This window comes from Pseudopodoces humilis, chromosome 4, assembly GCF_049639895.1.
Source record: "Pseudopodoces humilis isolate 2021_Gansu_Grassland_sample_001 chromosome 4, ASM4963989v1, whole genome shotgun sequence".
In the NCBI taxonomy this organism is placed as follows: domain Eukaryota; kingdom Metazoa; phylum Chordata; class Aves; order Passeriformes; family Paridae; genus Pseudopodoces; species Pseudopodoces humilis.
In genome coordinates this window covers 37,370,527-37,389,797 of record NC_142203.1, presented here as the reverse complement: position 1 = coordinate 37,389,797, position 19,271 = coordinate 37,370,527, and positions in this window count along the sequence as shown.

Sequence of the window (19,271 nt, the reverse complement as noted above, 5' to 3'; positions counted from 1 at the left end):
AAGGCTTTATTTTGTGGGGTTTGGGATTTTTCTGTTTGCTTATTTTCTTTTTTTTTTCTTTTTTTTTTTTTTTTTTTATTCACACCAATTAGTCTTTGAGGAAGTAGGAACCAGTTATAGCTAATATTCACTAAACTATATTAAACTAAACACAAAATCCCCACAAAAGCACCAACTCACAAACCTGTATTTGTTTACATTTCAGTTGAGCTGACTCAGGGAGAAAGTTAAAAACTGAAATTGTCTGGTTCTTCTTAACTGAACTTTTCCTCCATTTGTTTAGTTGTTTTGAGGCATTTTTTCCCCCTCATGCGCTTTCTTTTTTGCCTTTGATGTTTTCAAATAATTGCTAAAGTGTTTCTTTTAATAATTACAGAGTGTTTGGCCATGTCAGATTGGCCTTGCTTTGTCTTGTTGTTCCATGTAATTCAGAAAAGTTGTTTTTTACAAAATAAGATAACAGCTCTAAACACATTAATAACTTTTGTGGGTGTTTATGAAGAAAGGTTTACTGTTCACCAGGAAGTAATGGGGGAAATTGTACAATTTCCTCTCAAATCAGAACAATTGGCAGCTTAAACAGATTTATTTCTGTGTACTCGAACTATGGCAAAAATTGTACATTTAACTAATTAATTTATATTAATATTAAAAAAAAACATGTAAAATTAAGAATTACATTTTGATATACTGTCTCCTCGGGATTTGGTAACAATCTTGAATCAATAGTTAGTTGAAAGTAAAAATAAAAGATGGAATTCTAATTACATGCCATGGAAATTAGAAAATAAATATACTCTGTCAGGAAAACAGAAGATAACCCAAACTGCAGTTGTGCAATCAAACTGGGAGAGTGCCTTAAAGTAAAACTTGTATTTTGTGCCTAGTTTAATACACACTGGAAGCATCTCTTGTTACTTGGGCACCTCTCCTGTGACACACTCCCTGACTAAAGAAAATTGTTTAGAATTTTCTGGCTTATCAGAGCTGAGTTATTCCTCTGTCTAGCAAGGTGGATATTAGAAAACTTTTGATGGAGCCAATGAGTCTGTGCTGGCAACTCTATTCTGAGCTGAGACTGTAGCCTGAGGCTGCTAGGGCAGTATCACAGGGATATGACCACCAGCACAAAGGCAGCTCAGTGTTGGAGTACCTTTTGTCACTGCAACTTATCTTTCATATTACTTGTTCATGCAGCTCTCTTTAGGCCTGCTATGCTCTGGGGTAGGAGCTTAGGAGAAACAGCCACATCTTTTTCCTGTATACTCACTGTCTACGCTTTCTTAGGAGAGCTTTTGCTTGAAGAATTACACAGGCAACTGCAGAAACAGAATGCAAAGCTGCAAAAAAGTAAAAGTTTCTGAACAAATAATAGTACTCTAGAGCATGACAGCAGTAGCAATTAATTTATTTAAAGGACTAGAAAATATTACCTTGAATTTTTCAGTCTCTTGCCTTATCACACTTTAGGGCCTTCTCTGCTAAGAGGAAATCCTGTGTTTCATGAGGAACGAAATGGCATTCCCTGATGTTTTTATTCAAGTTCTTTACGGATTAGAGTAACCTAGGGATTTCTCTAACCTATGCCAGGCTGACTGTGGTCACTAAGGAGCCATCTGTAGATAGCTGGAGCAAAATACACACGTGCTTTTTCTTTAGGTTAAATGGGAACTGCAAATTGTGTTGAAATATCATCCAGTTAATTCTGTTCTGTGTGGTTTTGCTCACACAAGAAACACAAGGTTTTCTTCCTCTCTCTTTTTAAAAATATATGCACACACACACATACTTATGCCATAATTATATAAAAGAAACTGTATAGTTCAGTAGACTGATTGTTCCTTATTGCTTGAACACTTAGTAACACTAACCAATACCAAAACCTGAGCCATGGTGACTTCAAATTAGCACCAAATTACAATTTCAAATAGAAGCAGTCACTTCAGGCATCTGACAGAAAATTCAAGAAAGATGAATTATATTTGCAAGAAGCATTACGTGCAGAACAGCAATTATTAAAATCCTTAGTACTTATGCAAAGCCAGTCAAATTATTTGACAGGCTGAAAAACTTCTGTCATAGTCTTTTACATAAAATCTTCCAAAGCACTGAAATTCATTTCAGAATAGCTTGGCAAGTATAAATAATGGATTAAGTGGGCAAAATCTGATTTCTCAAATCAACATGATAAAGTCAGGCCTTTCTTCATCAGACATAACTGAAAGTTTCCAGTTTCAAAGTCTGTTTCAAAATAGTAAAGGACAATGAATGAATAGTGAAAATCTGCCTTATTTGAAAGCTAGATCGCTCATATAGGGATGCTATTGTAGGTCCAGGACTGTGGTTTCTTATAAAATAATAAAAAAACCTGGATTAATCCTCCAAATGCAAATTAATAAACCAAAACCCAAATACTTAATCTCAAAATTCTTGATCACAATGGTGAGTAGCGTCACCCCAGAGGCAAGAAATGAGCTACAGCCACTTACTCCTGTTCACATGCAGCAAAATGGACGACTTAAAAAGCCAAAACCAGCAAAAAAATGCTAAAATTCTTTTTTGTATTCAATTGATTGGTACAGCCTGACCTTAACAATAAAGTCTTACTATAAGTCAAAAAATAGACCCAAAAGACGTTTTCATCTGAATTAACTTAAATACCCAACTAAAAAAAAAAAAAAATTAACCAAGACACCCTGCTGATAAAATGTCTTCTCCTTCTAAAGCCACAGCCTGAGATTTCTATCCTTCCAATTTAATTAAAAGGACAGAAAGTTATTTTTCTCATGACTTTTGGTGATAAAAGAGATTCATTAAATATTATATCACCCCATGCAGGCTCCATATCTAGGATTGCAAGTGCCTGAGGACCTGGAAATAAAGAGACGAATACATAAATTTAATGCCGGAACAACAAGCACTGGTATGCTTTTCTGAAAGAAAAGAGAATTCTCTGAGATAGATGTAGACTGCATGAAGACCTACACATTAGAAAATAATTGATTTTTTTTTCCCCACTAGCTAACTCACTACTTAATTTATATATTTTAAATCAACAGGGGTCTAGAGAGGGCAGTGTTCCTCTCCTTTCACATAATAGGCTTTCTGAATCCTATCTGAATCACATGGGTGGGCACACCATTGGCAGGGATGACAGGGATCCAGTGTCCTGGAGAGAGTGTGCTTGTTTATGTGATAGGGGTGACCATTTGACAATGACTGTTACCTGAAAACCTGCTATGCTAGCAACAGAAACAAATGCAGATTTTCACAGGTTCTCTGACAAAAGAGTTCTGCTTCAGCTTTTGTTTCTGAATGGTGGACAACTATTCCCTGTTCCTCTGCCAGCAGACAGTGCTTTTTTCTTGTGTTTCTTACATGCTCTGAGATGAGTCATCAGCCACTTTGCTGTCTTTACAGGAGAAATACATTTCCAGGCATGCCAGACCATACAGCATTTCTGTAACTGTCTTGGTTTAAAATATTTAAAGCATATTAAGATATGAGATATTAGATGAAAACAGCCACCTGTCTCTCCCTTCTAGCTCTGGCTTCTTTTCTGCAATTTGTTTTATCAGTTTTCTTAGTTGTTGATTTTTTTAATCATAAAAGTGTATGTACATATTTACTGAAAATATTTACTGGGAGGTGGATTTTTTAAAAGTGTGAATAAGGAATATTTTTGCTTCTACAACTGGAGAAACTCAGTGTGTTGATATGCAAATACATTACATTATAAGAAGGAAGTATGGTTAAATTATTCTTTAAGGAAATAGCACATGTTAAACTTCATGATAACTTTCTTTCACAGAAAGAAATAGAAAATTATATTCTAATTTTCTTTCCAAGTTATTTCATTATGTTCCATGTAGCAGAGAAAATTTCTCTTTTCAAACCTTCACAGAGGATCTTGATTCCTATGTTATACTCATTTTGCTTCAATGCAAATCTTGATTAAACTTTATGAGAAAATTGAAATTCAATACACACTTCCTTCCAACCATGACCACTCATTGATATAAACTGCATTTGGAAGTTAAACTGTTCATCATCTGACCTAAACCTGCAGCCTCTGAAAGACATCATATTGAAAACCACCCAGTTATTCTGATTCATTTTCTAGGACCCACTTCCTTATTAGTAACTTATGAGTAAGAGTATTTCTTAGCTGGAGCTCACTACATTAGACACGTTATTACAGTCCTCTGTGCTTGTGCAGAATTTTTCCACACACAGCTCTGTAACAGGGCCAGTAACAAAGGGCATGATGCCAAGTACCTAAAATCTCAAAACTTGTTAAAAATCTTAGTCATCCTAAGTCTTAGGTAATCTTCTTAGGTAATAAAATCTTCCACACACGTGCCTACACATGTGCTGATGGGCACAAGGGGCAGATCTCTTGCAATAAGAGCAGAGGGAAGTCTGTTTGTATTGCATGTCTTCCCCAGGACAACATGCCAGTGAAATTTCACTGCCTGCCTTCACATTGGCATTACAGCCTACCTGTTTATGCATCTGAGGGAACAGCAGTCTCAGAAGCTGTGAGATTCAGACTGGCTGCGACTGTCAAACAAACATTTAAACCCACACTCTTTCTCAGCACTAATTTTTTGGACAACCCAAAGAGCTGCACATTGTGCAGTGAGCTGGAAGAGCTGCTTCTGGCATGTGAAAGTCCTCCACTACCCTGACAGCCCCTCCAGCAAGCGCATGTACACAAGAAACATGAGCATCACTCTGTGTGTGACAGGGTTGCCAAAACATTATTATCATTTTGAATCTAGCCTCTCCATCACCTTGCGCCAGTCATTTCATTTGAGTAAAAAAAAAAAATACATTTTTTTCCCTTTTGTGGAAGTGCAGATGTGTTGGATGTAACAAAGGAAAGACTGAGGAGGAGGAGAAAATATTCTGTGACATGTACCGCCAGCCCTAGAACATTGGGACTTACTTCCATAAGAGGTCATAGGGATTATAACTAAGGACACTGAAAAAGGATTTTGCATTCACATGTAAATCAAGAACATAAACTAATGCTTTCGATAGGATAAAATGTAAATCTCCATACCTCAGAGCATAAGCCAGTCGTTGCCACTTCTGTCAGAGAAAAGAAAGTCCTTGGCCAGCAGCCAGGTCGGCAGTTTGCTGTGCCTTCCTCCAGAGGATCTGTCACTGTCAGGCTCATGCCTCAGTGCCAGACATAGCACTGGCCTGATCCAGAAAGGCAATTTCTTCATTTTGATACTTCCTCTGTTTGGACATAACAAGGTCTCTGATCCCGTTTGGTAAGAACACTCTCTGGTTGAGTTTAACTAAGTTTTCATTACACTGTGTTACAGCGTCATTCTAATGTTGCCAAAATCTGCTTGTATCCAAATTTATATTTGGGCCCTTAGAGATGCTCAGTTGGTTCCACATTCTTCGGAGACACAACCTTTTGTCTGGTTTTTTTTCTGCACGAGAGTCTTTCAGCATTGCTGGCAAGCCAGAAACTCTCGCTCTTCAATCTTTCAATCACTTGCAGAAATCATGTGACAACATTTGCATCTTGGAGAGGGGATTGCGCTGGCTCTGGCATCAATCAGCAGGGGCCTCTGCCTCCAGGAACAGGCACACAGGTGCTTCATAGTTACTCTATCCCAGGTCCAAGAAAAACGTGGTGCTAAGAAAACCTGCAAGCATAGTGTTAAGTTACCACAGGTATTGATATAGTGAACCAAATTCTGAGCTGCTGTAAATTGATACCTATCTAACTACAAAGCCATTTCTGGGACACCACATCCAGACAACCAGATGGTGCAAATATGCTGAGTTTTACATCTTGATGTGTATTATATAGCCCTATTTTCTATTAAGTTAGCAAAAGTAGACCTTGAAAATAATTTCATGCAGAATGCTCTTGCCACTCTAAGAGCTCATGAAAAAATAAATTTTTCATAATACTTACTTCTAGAGTTTTTTCCATTTTAGTACATGTTAGTAGTCCTAAAGCCCAGGAACAAATATTTTTTTTCTTTTAAAAAGTGGTAGATGAAGGTGAAATTGATCTTCATCATGGTGTTATAGGTTAGATATTTATTAGGTAAATATTTAAATATTTATACCCCAAGAAGTGTCATCTAGGAGCATACTATTTCTAGCAGCTCTTTCAATCAACTAGAGCATTAAAGTAATTTACAAATATCCTCATAAGAGATGGCACTGATATTCTCATGTCTGATGTTAAAGCTAAAAAGCTGCAAATGAAGCTCTGAGTTTTAACCTTTATCACCTCTGAACTCATCTGCTACTTTCATGTGCCCTGCAAAGGGCAGAACAATAGTATCAATCTAGTTTTAAAATAACTCTAAGTAGAAAGGCACAAAAGCAAACCTTAACTGGGTTAAACAATTGAAAGAATGTAAGGAAATAATATAATCTGTGTCTCAAATAACATACAATAAACTTATTATCAGCATTCAAGTTTCATACAGCAGTAATTCTTAGGTACTAACAGAAAAAAAATTCTTGTTGTACCTAGATATTAAAGACTTCTTAAAACCTCAGCAAGAAGTTTACAAATAAATTTAAAGAGATGGTCTTTATTATTTGACAGTTATATTAGTATGCAAGTAAGGGTTGGCATTCAGGTACTTAAGTGCTAGTGGGTTATTTGAGATGCTCTAGTACAATCAGCTTGATCTCTCTTAAGCCATCCTTTATCATACTGTCTCAGTATGTGCCTCAGACCTTGCTGGGTTGACAACTAAATTTTATCCACAGGTCACTGTGATAAACTCCTGATCACTATCCATTTTAATTTCTGAGACTTTTTCTACCATCAACTACATTCAGAGTTTGTTGGTCATTAAACAAGGAGTAGTAATTAAATAAAAAAATACACTGTAAGAGAAATAACCTTTGTCCATTGTGATCAATCAAGTCCAACAGGGTTGATGCAGTTTTTATTTTATATATTGGTCAGAGGTTCCTTGTACAAAGAAAAGGTACTGTTCTGAAGTACTTCAGCCTCCCAGGGACTAAGATTTTTCATCTGTTCTTCCACTGTGCCTCTTCTACCTTTAAGGATTTCACAGAAGAACATGTGATACATTTCAATCAGGAGGTGGCAAATCTGTTGCTTAGATATCTCCTGTGAAGATTCATGGAGGTAGTAAAATAGAAGGAAACTGCAATATTGCTGGACGTGGAAATGGAAGTAAGGGTCCAGGGGCCAGAAGAACACCTTCAGACTGGATTTTTAACTAGAGAAAAATTACTGTCGTTATTTAGAATGTGGAGAAATTAACCACTGACAGCACTGTAATTTCTCTTTAGTGGTCAGAAGTTTCCTTTGCAAATCAATAAACAGCGAATTAAATATACATCAGTTTTTCTGTTAGTGAATTGTACATCTTGTACAATCATGCACATCATGTACAAGTCACCCACTTGCCTCCACACAGATATAAGGGCTTCTAGGACCTAGGAAATGCAGAATTTTGTTAGACATAATGTAAACAGTGGCATAAGCTTATGGAATAGGTAGGTGAAAAAGAAATGCTGATGCTCTCATGTATTTCTCATTTCAAGTAATAAACTCCAAGGCCACTGGACAATTGAGTTGTCACCGTGCTACTATTTATTATCTGTTCCCAGCAAACAGTTGATGAAGTAGTCACTATGTACTTAGTGACAGGCAGACTTGTAAAATGGTATAGAGACCTGGCTTGTGGCCTTGGTCTCCACTGGCCACAATTAGATATACTCACATGTGAGAGAAAAATTAATTAAAAAATAATCGGAACAATAGTTTTTGAGAAATTTGAGTACAAGATCAAAGATCATGCTGTTTCCATTTTATCCCATATCCAGTCTGATCCCTAGGACTACACTTTACTTCTGGGCCAGTTACATAAAGATGTTTTGAGGATGAAAAACTCTTCAAGAATAACTTAGATAAAAATTCATATAACCAATTATTGAGCAGCAGTGGTATAAGACTAGTAAATATGACAGAATTATAGCATTCAGCTGTTTATAAGATTTCTACAATGATCTGTCTCTTACAGAAACTTCCTTTTTTTATGAAAGGCTTCTTTTTTCTTTCTACATTCATTTTATGCAGCAAAATTCCTACCAAACTTCAGAAATCAATTTTGAGTGCATTCATGAGTTCCAAACTCCTGCACTACCTTTATTTTGTACTTTCTACAGAACTCATTGTCATGTCTGCTTATAGACAGTTTATACAGACTGTATATTATGTTTTCTTTGATACTTACATTTATATTTTCAGATGCATAGTGTATTTTGCAAGGAAACTGACTTACAGTTTTTCATATTGGAGTCTTCAGGGTGGTTCCCTTTTTCTCCTTTTGCAGACTGTCTTTTTCTGTTTTTATACTTCAGAGAGGAGCTTTGGCGTATGTCAAATTGTGGAAAGTATGCTTGGAGAAATCAAGGAAATTTGAGGAAGGGTAATTTTGGAATTCTAATTGGTGACACATGGAAGTCTTTACTCCTGACAACATCAAAACCAAATCTGGAATAAAGTCAGTAGGTTTGGCAGATGTAGGTCGCAAAGCAGTTGATAGAGCATGTGATGCATTTCATGAGAGAGAGCATGATCCTGGTGCACCTTTGGTTCTTCCGTAGTACTGACCCTCATCTTTAAATTATAAGAACTATCAGTAGCAATGATACAGTAGGCAGGTAAGAGAAAACCACATTTCTGTATTGCCTGACCAGATTGCTTTCCTGGCTCTGGTACCAGTTTTTATGGTCAAAGCTACTCTATGTCTAAAACCATTGTAGCCTTTTCACTTCTGGATCTTCTTTTTCAGCTTACTGCTACCTCAGTTTCATATCCTCTACTCTTGAACAGACTTTTAAATAAGTTCAATGAATTAAGTTAACGAATCACTGAAACGTCAATGAAAGGAGATTTTATTAAGAAGATAAATACACATTTTCTGTATTTTTAAAGATTCTGGCCATCTGAATTTTCTAGGGACACATTATATATTATTCATATGCAAAAAGAGGTGTGAAGAGGTGAAACTCTGTATTTGCATTAAAAGAGCCTTGAACCATAAGGAAAGGATGGCTTTCAAAACTTAGAACCCCAGAATTAAGATGGTTTTGGAAAAAAATCTAACCTATTTGCTTACACTGTACATGCATTGATGTCTGTTTTAAGGCTCAAGATCTCCTGAACAGCTTTTCCTTTTCATTATTTTCTGCATGGTAGAAGTCATAAAGGCTTGCCAGATGTTTATTTGCGATTTTAGATAACTACCAAGTAAATCACAAGATTATTATTTTTTCCAAGGTTTCAGTACAGACATGACATTTCAAATGGTAAAATTGTCATTATATATGAAGTTCTTAAAATGAAATAATTCAGCATTTGAATATGCTGTACTGCACCACATTACACCAGTTACTTATTTAAAGAGCTGTCAGTGTTATGGATATAGGTGTAGATTATTAGAGCTAGGTGCCAAAGGTATAAAGCAGGAGCAAACTGATAATCATAAAACCTGCAGGAATGATGAAATATGGAATTAACCTAGTAGAAATATAAATTACAAGAATCAATATAACAAACAAAAACAAATTACAAGAAACTGTATGTCAAGAATCTTAGGGTTTTTTTTTTTTTACCTGAATGGATAAAGTTTGCATTACAACTTCAAAGAACAATTATATTTAACATTGCATTTGCAGCATACTGAGAGTGAAAAGTGAATGATTTTTGAAATTTATTAAGTTAATCTGAAATATCTTTTGTAACCAGGTATCTTGCCTGGGCCTAATCCTTTCTCATATACAATAAAGGATTAATAAATGTCAGATTAGCATTCTTTTAAAAATCCTGAATATATTTTGAAATATCTAACACTGTTGTCTATATTTTTCAAGGGAAAAACATGCCAGCCACTTGCACAAAGGAAAGGAAAATTATTCAAACACATTTTCTTTTTTTTTTTTTGCCCAGCTTTTTGTAGCACTACTTAATAGTGTGACTGTGATTTAGGAAAATAGTCTAGTCAATCCCAGGAGACAAGGCCTTAAAGTTTGGAGGTCATTTACACACAGGGCTGCAAAAATCCATTTGACTCTGCATATTTATCTTCAGTATGAAATGTCAATTCTTGTGATAATGGCAACAGAAATAATTTATTGGTGCTTTAAGGAAAATATTGCAACATTGTCTACTACATCACCACAATATATTGTATGCACAATATACTATATATTATAACATTACTATGTAGTGTATATATTTATGTATATAATCATCTACTATATATAACACAGTATCCTGTTATGCATGTAATATATAGTAGATGATACAATATTTTGTTGTAAATATGTAGAAGTATGTTGCATACTGAAAGATGCTTTCAAGAGTCGGAGGAAGATTAGGGATGAAGGAATAACAACCTCCAGTAATGCTGATTACCTCACATAGCTCAGGTTACTTTCTGTTGCTCAGAGATGACTTAAGATACATGTCTAAATTTATTTGCAAGAAAATTGAATAAATTAACCTTGGCCACTAATAGGGTCTTCTTGTCTTGACTTAGAAAATATCTCATCTCTGGGAATGGAACAAGAAACTTTTGCAACTAGGATAGATTGGGTGTTAAGCTGTATTCTTACTCCTTTTAAGTTTTATTTGCCCTCTCAGACTCTTATTTTTCTTGTCCATTTTTTCTGTTTATTGCTTTGCTCCTTGACTTCACAATAGGAATGGTTTTGCAGAGGGGCAGCAAATAATGAACAAAAACATTTTCTTTCCAGTTTCTTTAGTAAAGTTGCTACATACTCTATCAAGAATAAAGTTTTGGCCTTTGACTTCTAGCTCTCACTTAAGATTTTACAGTATCTTCTCTTTAAGTAGAAAAATGTGGCCTCTATAGACAAATGAAGTCTATGTCTTTCCAGATTCTCAGCTGCAAACTAGAAGGATTTTTAAATGCATTGTATAGGGTGATTTTGAGTCCTTCTCTAAAATGAATTTTAGATTTCTATCTTTCTTTCTGGTTTTGCACCAAAGACTGGGGTGAGCCAGGAAATATGTCTGGAGTGTAGAGCCAGGGAATAGAAATGTTGCTGCTTGCAAGGATCATTTGTTTATTATTCAGGTTTGCTGAGAAAGAGATTTTCAATATTAATATCTCTTCTTAAGGTATTAAGCATCATAATCTGTTATTCCTTCTGACCCATGGTAGCTCAGTACGGTATATTTTTTAACTTCTGCCTGAGAGGTTTGTAAACGATACACCATGAAACTGGAAACAAGCTGATCCTAAATCTGATTAATTTTGACTGAAATACTTACACATTTGCCATTATGTGTTCATAACATGAACTTTGACTCAGAATACACATATAGTATATCCACCCCGGTATTCTTTATTAATGTATTTTCTCTCTTACAAATGTAGAAATGGTTGTTAGAGACAAGGTCACATTACTGACTTGCAAGCACATCTTCTCAGGTGTGTTCTTTACCTGTTCTCTCTTACTCATTTTATTCTGGACCCCAGTAGACTCAGTCTGTGCTCTGGATTGTTTATTTGTAGCATCTCAAGACAAATCCATTCTTACTCGGCTACAAAAAAATTCTCAGTGCATGTCTCCAAATATCACATCAGCAATGAAGTTTGCAAGTTCTATGTTATTATTAAACATTATCTTTCAACAAAATGAAGGATGAGCATTCAAAGCACCCTTCAGATTTCACAAGTAGAACAAGGGAAAATTAGTAGAAGTGGAAACTTTTGGAGACATCCATCCTACATGTAAAATTAAAATACCTCTGCTAGGAAGTAGAAGTACCTGAAAGGCTAGCTTTATTTTTAGATTCTTTTTTCCTCCCTGCAGGCAGCCCAGTGACCTCTGTTTTTAATTACAAGGTCTGCTCTGGGGCAGTGAACACTTCTGATAACAGGGAAGAGGTTCTGACTGCAAGCAAGCAAAACAGTGAGCTGAACTCCTACCTTTATCATCTCCCTCTTGTCTTGCACCATGACATGCTACTTTGGCTTTTGCTCCTGTATATTTGAAATCTGGGAAACAATAGTGAGAAAAATACATTTTTTGTGCCATTATGAGAACGCTTGCAGCACATGCTGCACTGCTAACAACAGAAGCCCTACAAACTATGCTGTCTTAGTTTTACCTCAACTGTTTTCTAGTTCTTGCTTCAATAAACCAATTCTAAATGAAAATTAAATATTATAATCGTGCTACTATTATATTTTTTTTTCTGTTTATGTGTTACAAGTAGTCCTAGTTTGTTGATATTTCTTCACAGAACAGTCACTTTCTGTTTTCACATGTAGGCTTTTTCCAACTTAACCTCACAAGCTGTTTTCTGCAGTTTCATTCTGTATAAGAAACAGATAAGAATCCTAATGGTATTAAGAAACTTGAAATTCCATTAGAACTCACACTGAGTGCTGCAGGGAAGGAATGCATTTTTCAAAAAAAGCCCACTTTTTGGCGGGGCGAGTGTGAGGCAAGGATGGATTTCTTTTTTAAGCGTTAGAAAATTACAAATCAACATCCCTGCTGTAATAAAAAATATTTTTAAGTAATGAAACTGAAAGTATTTTGCCTTTGATGTAGTGATGAAAGTGTGGCAAAATAAAAACAAAGAAGGGGCAAGAAACAAGATGAATTGTTTTACATAACATATATATTTATAATATATATATGATATCTAGATCTCTGTGTTGCTGAGGTGATCAAGACACTTTGGCAATTAAATCTTAAAGACAGACAACTTTGTGCTTTTTGAAATTTTCAAATTTTCTCAAAGTTGGAACTCTTAATCTTCTTTAGATAGACCTAGGAGTCTACTGAATTTTTTCTCTAATGTTAATTCTAATTTGTACAGTCTCTTACACTAACTTTTCCTTAAAATTCCTCAAAATAAATTCTTTGTGTCTACACTGATTCAGAAGCTAGAAAATTTGCTTTAACATCTTCTGCTGCAGCGCAGATTGTCTTGTGCATGTGTCTGAATGTCCACCAAACAATGTTTCATTTTTTAATGCCACATTGAATGTGCATTAAATGTAGGGAAGCTCGATGTACAGCTTCAGTGGGCCTAATAAATTACTGCAGCAGCCACCTGACCAACTCTCCTTCTTTTCTACCCAGTGTACCAGTTACCTGCCACCAAAGGAGTCCTTTTTATTTTCACTGAAGTAGAGGCACTGAGGAAAGCCTCAGACCTCAAGAAAGAGGTTCTTGAGGCTTCATCCTCCTACTCAGCACTAGAGCTGCAGTAAATGTCACTACATCTGCTTCAGTCATTTCATTCCAGAGATTTTTCTTTTAGCTGGTGGATGCATGAACTCCTGACAACTTCATTTTAATCCATGAAGAAGATTCCCATGTTGCAAAAATCTTAGTCTAAAGCTCTTTTTTTATGCACTTCTTAGATGCTGATAGATTGTCTGTCATTATAATTTCTTATATAATTTATTTAGCAAAGAAATTCACTTATTGAACTTTTGATGTCTAGTTTATGAAATTTAGAAGTTTAAATAGACACATGCAGTATTTGTGGGTGATCTAAGGAGAACTTTACACTGTGAAGATGGGCATTCTCTTTTCCTGAAGACACTTTTCAGCTCAATCCTATTTGCTTTTTCTTGCTGTCAAGTGGTTTCACTTCAGATTATAAAATGCATACATATTTCACATAATGAAATTAGATTAAGAAAAAAAGAGGTTTCCAAAATTTTTTCATTGCTAGCTTTCTGTATATCTTAGCCCTCTGAATGACATAAATTTGATTCTCATTACTTTTACAAAAATTTTTCTTTACTAAAATAACATTTTAGTGAATATACTGAACTGATAGAGAGAGAGGTGAAGAAAAATTTTTCAGCTCTGTCCGAGGAAACAAACACAATTACCTAAAATCTCTTTTTGCATTTTTTTCTAATTTTCCTCACTTCAGGCTCTTTATTTCCTTTCAAACATGCTGTTTCTGGGAAATAGAAAACTTCACAGTCCATTTAAAGCAATAAAAAATAGACAGAAAACTATAAAGAGGAAAAAAAAATGAATAAAAAATAATCTTATGAGCTATACTTATCTAATTGTAGTCATCCATACCTGACCCAAAGGTTTTTTTTTTTTTTTTAACTAGCGTATTAAAAGGATGCCTTCTAGCATTGAATGAAATCTGTGTTAATAGAAACTTTACCTCTTTACCTACTAAAAAGCCTAATGGTTATGCTTCCAGAATCATTAAAAAGTAACGTGGAGGAACACACTTTATTTTGTAGTGAGTGTTTTACATTTTCTTCAGAGGACAAATTATTAATCTAATGTTTATGTAGAATTCCTTTCCAAGCCAAAGAGGTATTTCTATAAACTCAACAACTGAAAGTCTAGGGATACCCTATATATTTTGCTAAGTCCTCATTTTATCTTAGGGCTTAGAATTTTCATGTGAGCAAAGAATTCTGAAATCACTCTAAGGATAAGTATCCAGAAAAAAACAAAAGGAAAACCCAATAAATTTAATTTTAAAGTAATAAAAGCTAAAAAGGCAAGACAAATACACGAGGCAATAAAAATCTGCTAGATCTTAATTAGGTATAATTGTCAATTTAACATGTTCAGTTTCCACTGCACTAATGTAAAGACCTCCTGCATTTTCAGTGCTCTTGGTTATATATTCACCACCTTGAAAAGGAAGAATCTATCTGAGCTGTTTCAGCCTTCTTTCTCTTGCCCTGATTGTGCAGAGGGCCAGAAAAGCTTTTCAAATAAAAACGCAAGGTGCTGAGGGCTTAAGCACTGGCATTCTGAACTGGCTTCCCTGTCTGGCTTTGCTTGGGATGACACTAAATAAGATTTCAGTATGCCTTCACCAGTGCTTTTATCTGGGAGCACTTCCAAAGAGCATTGCCAGCAGGTCTCAGACCATGCCCACAGGCAAGGTCAGCTCCACAGGGCATTAACTGCCTGTCAGATACATTGGGAAAATAAAACCATTGTTATAGAACGTCAGAGATCTAACTTAGCAGTGCAGTATTTGAAAAATGTAAAGTCCTTGCCCATTTAATAAATTATCTGGAATGGTTTAACAGATACCCTTTTATGTAAAGTGCACAATGAACTTAAGAATGATTGTTACAGTATTTGTCTTTTAAATAATCACGTTTAGACGTATAAATCTAAAAATACAACCACAGGATGAAACAGCATCTATGGTCTGCATTAAAAAGTCAAGATCAACTGATATCATCAGTGCACTAGCAAAAAACAGTTTTGCCATTGATGGTTTCTTGATAGTTTTATCTTTCATTCATACAGAAGACATAAAAACTGAATGTCCCAGAATGATTATTCCAGTGCACTTCAGGGAAACAAATACAGAATTAAAATGGGAAATTTATGAGTAAGACCTCATTCTCCTAAATATTGATTGGCACAGCCTGAAGAGAGTAGGCCATGAGGGTAATTATTCCGTATGAAGTGCTGCCAATATAACCCTGAGTTTTCATAAATCCCTTTCAGTGTTTAGTAGTTTCCTGCTGTTTAAAGAACTGTGGCTAAGGACAATCTTGTTATTTGATAATTCACAAAAATGTTAGCCGAATTTTAATTAGAACCAGCTAGAAAATAAAAGCGTAGGTTTTATCTTTTATTTTTACTTTATATTTGAAAATACCATATTGAAGGAGATGCAATGCAATTACCCCTCCTATTTATTGAATTATAGGAGATGATTCATACATAAGACAAATTAAGTAAAAAATGTTTCTGTGTGGAGGCAAATTGAGCTGATGGTTGAAGAGAAGAAATGGAATAATGGGATCAACTTCTAGCCCTGTCAGTTTTCCTGTGTCTTAGAATTAAATCAATTCATTTACTATGTCTGTTTCTGTCATTGAGTAGATAGACTGTTCAAGACTCTTTCAATTTCATACCGCATGTGTGTGTATTTTTCCATTACTTGCAACAGGATCATTGTTTAAGTTAAAATCTCTTGACACCTCTAAGATAAAAATAATAATGTTGACACTTTGAATTTTCAGCCAGACTATAGGCAATAAAACAACAAGGACAAAAAGCAAACCCAAACAATAAAAATCCAGGAAGAATGATGTATTAAATAATGAATACACAGTCTAGGGAAATGCACAGTTAAAGTTGTTAAGCCATCAGATACAGTAATCTCCTAAACTCTGCATGTATATCAACTGCAAGCTATTTACACTGTACCAGACAGTTTGTATTTCTCCTATGGGAGCTTTTTAAGAGAAATGTTGTGACTGCAAGTTTAAAATAATTATTTTTTAAAAAAAAAAAAGGAAAAATCTTGAAACTTTTTAGTGTTCCAACTTGTTTATGGTTTTCATTGTTTGACTTTATATTACTGAGTATATCCTAAAGACATGTAGATATTTGACAGTCTATTATCACATATTGCTCTGATTATTTTCAACAGGGCTTTCTCTTAGTTTTTAAGTTATTTTTTCTTTTATTGTAGAATACATAATTTTACAGTATCTTGAAACAATGTCATAGAATTTGATATATGAAATCTATTCACAAACCAATTCAACCAAGAGCTTATGGCAAGATGAGCATTTGTACAATTTATACTGAATAAAAACAATACTATGTAACATGTTTTGATTTGTCATTGCCGTAATTCTATTTTCTTAGATACCATTTAAAGAGACTCTAACATCTAGAACTTACATAGAGAAAAGAGCTAGTGGCCATTTGACTAATGCTGTTCCCTATACCTCATGGAGCCACATCACTCCTAGTACCAAGAAGCTCCCACCCTAAATAAAATAAAAAGTGACATGTGATCACAATCAGAATAAAACCAGAACATTATTGTTCACTCTAAAATTGATCTTTACACACACATACACACACACACACAGAGAACATACAGACAACTGCAAAAACATGATTGCTGAATCTCTTTAAAGCATTTGCTGAAACTCTATCTTTTTACATAGCCTAGTTAGATATTTGTATAGGCTTTGATTCTGATAAATTAAGTGTTGTCATTTTGAGTATAAGTAAAGACATACTAATGAAGAAATTCAGCTGATTAATGGTGGTTATAATGTCAATGGTGTGCTTTTCAGAACATCCAATCAATATGATCAGTTTATAGATTCAAACTCCATTCGTGGAAATAGGACCATGCCCCTGGTCCAAGAAACAGGACCAAGTATATGCTGGGGTCATCCATCTAGAAAGTATCTTTTGAGAAAATTACCTGGGCGTCCTGGTAGAACAAGGTTGAACATAAACCAGCAATGTGCCTTCACTGCAGGGAAGCCCAATGATATCCTGGCTGCAATAAACAAAGCACCAGCAGTAGGTTGAAAGAGATGATCCTCCTCTCCTCAGCATTAGAGAGACTAGGAAAGGGCCACAAAGATTTTTAAGGCATTGGTGGTCTCTCTCATGAACACAGACTACGAGAAAGTGGACTTTTCAGCCTAGTGAAGGGGATACTCAGAGGGGAATTCATCCATGTACATAAATGACTGAAGGGCAGATGTAAACAAGACTCTTTCCATTGCTGCCCAGTGACAGGACAAGAGACAGTGGGCATAAACAGATACACTGGACACTCTTCCTGAACATCAGGAGGAACTTTTTTACCCTGAGGATGACTTATCACTGACAGAGGTTACTGAAAGAGGTTGTGACATTTCCATCCTTAGCTACTTTTGAAAGCAGTCTTGTCATGGTTCCAGGCAACTTCTTACCAGTGGCCCTGCCTGAGTAGAGAAATGTGATCAGATGGCTCCTAGAGCTCCCTTCCATTCTATGCTTCTGTGAGCTGAAAGTTTAGTAATTTTGTTCAGAGCACTGAACAGAGAACTGGCCCCTGAATCTACACAAGTGTTTTTGAAGACCTTGCTTATCCTGACTGAGGGGCTTCTGACACAAGTTCTTAAGGCATTAAGAGGCCTTATTTTGCCTCATATTGCTGTTCCTGCCAGACACTGTCTGACATTTGTCTTCTGGAGCAGGAGAAAACAGTTTTGAGTGACATGTCTCAGGTCCCAGCTGAAGGTAAGTAGCTAGCATGGTTTGTTGGCCTAACCCAATGAATAGAGAGCATTATGCATGGATTTCTTAGCTAATACTATGCCATGCTGGAAATTTGATGGTGGTATTATTTAAGTAATTTTTAAACTATAACTTCCTTCTAAATGCACTGTTCTTAATGCATCACATGCCCTGGAGAGGATATATTGCATCATTGCTCTGATGCTGTCAATTACACAGGGAAAGAATTGAACTCAGCTGAGCTATGGAGGTCCTAATTTTTTTGTAATTTCTAGAAATACCTTCAAGAGGGTGACAAAGGTCATTTTTCTGTGGGGTTTATTTCTGCTGTCAAGAGGAGAAACCATCAGCTTCTTTTCCTCCTTTGCACCATCCTCTTTAGCTCCTGGACAGACCAGGTCACTGTCAGCCATCTCCCTGCTGACAGCCTGTCAGGTTGTGTGTCTCCTTTCTCAGGCCAGAGCAAATGTAGCCAACCTTGGCCCTCTTTTATTTTTTTTTATTGAGCATGGAATAAGTCTCCAGGTGAGCTATGTCCCTGTGTGTCTGCTGCAGGTGACCCTGCAGCATAGTGCCTTGTAGAATCAGAAGCATGTGTGCTTCCTCCCAGATTCAAGCTGGCCCTAGAACTGCAGAGAAGAGCTAAATGATGTCTGGTCAGCTAAAATGGAGCACACTGCCCTTGGGAGACTTGGCACCAAAGATGGGTGACAGGACCTTTTCCCATGAAGGTCTCAGGAGCACTGAAACACAGTTTGGAAAGACACGATCAGCAAGATGGAAACAAACGTGAAACAGACGTGAGCTGGCAGTGCAGACACCTTTTGTGAGCTAACTTATGGCACAATGTATGCCTTATGGAAAAGCAAACCCCATTGCAGCTACGTTTTATGTAATTACAACTGTAGCTTCTCCACTAGATATATGATTATGAGCAAACATAAGGAAATTCCTAGATGAATTAAAAAAGGCCAGTGTGAAACAGTAAGACATATTTGCTTGTTTAGTTTTTAAGTATATTAGAGTATACCATAGAACCCTAAGGTGAATTTGGTAGTGCTGAAATGACTCTTAATGACTAGTAAGTGTCCGAGTGGGCAGGCAGGTACTGTACAAGGACAGCCTTGCTGCCATAATATGGATTATTTGATCCATTTAAAAAACATTTATTTTCTCAAATGTAGCACTTAACTACT